Genomic DNA, 645 nt, shown 5'->3' on the forward strand with positions numbered 1-645 from the left:
TCCCATTATCGGTTAGTGACATGGCTCACGACGAGCCATAAAAACGTACACATAACAGGCACCATTATTTGCTAACCCTCTTGAACCTTGGAAGATAAGATTAGAAATCTTTATTAGATTCATTTCGATAAGGCAAGTACTAAAGTTTCATGTGGTGTCTGTATGGAAGGGAGGGAGAATGAGGGAGAAAAGGCGAGGGGGAGAGACATGAGGAGGGAGAGGAGAGAATGAGGGAGATGAAGAGAGAGGAGAAATGGAGAAATGAGAGACGGAGAGAATGAGGGGGTGAGAGAGGGAGAGAATGAGGGAGACAAAGCGAAGGAGAGAGAATGAGGGAGATCAGGAAAGGAGAGAATGAGAGAAACGAATGGAATGAGAGAGAGAGAGAATGTAAATAGAGAATGAGGGAGATGAGGAAGGAATGAGGAGGAGAAAGCGAGAGGGAGAGAATAAGGAAGATGAGGAGAGAAGGAGAAAATGAGGGAGATGTGGAAAGCAGAATAATGAGAGAGAGAATGAGGGAAGAAAGACATTCAAATAAAAAAGAACAAGGGAAGAGATGAAGAATAAGCAAAAAATAAAACAAGTTAAAAGAAAATATAGAATTCTTAGAAAGGAGAGACGCGGTCCGAAGAATAATACGAA

This window comes from Penaeus monodon, chromosome 34 (assembly GCF_015228065.2).
Source record: "Penaeus monodon isolate SGIC_2016 chromosome 34, NSTDA_Pmon_1, whole genome shotgun sequence".
NCBI classification, from domain to species: Eukaryota; Metazoa; Arthropoda; class Malacostraca; order Decapoda; family Penaeidae; genus Penaeus; species Penaeus monodon.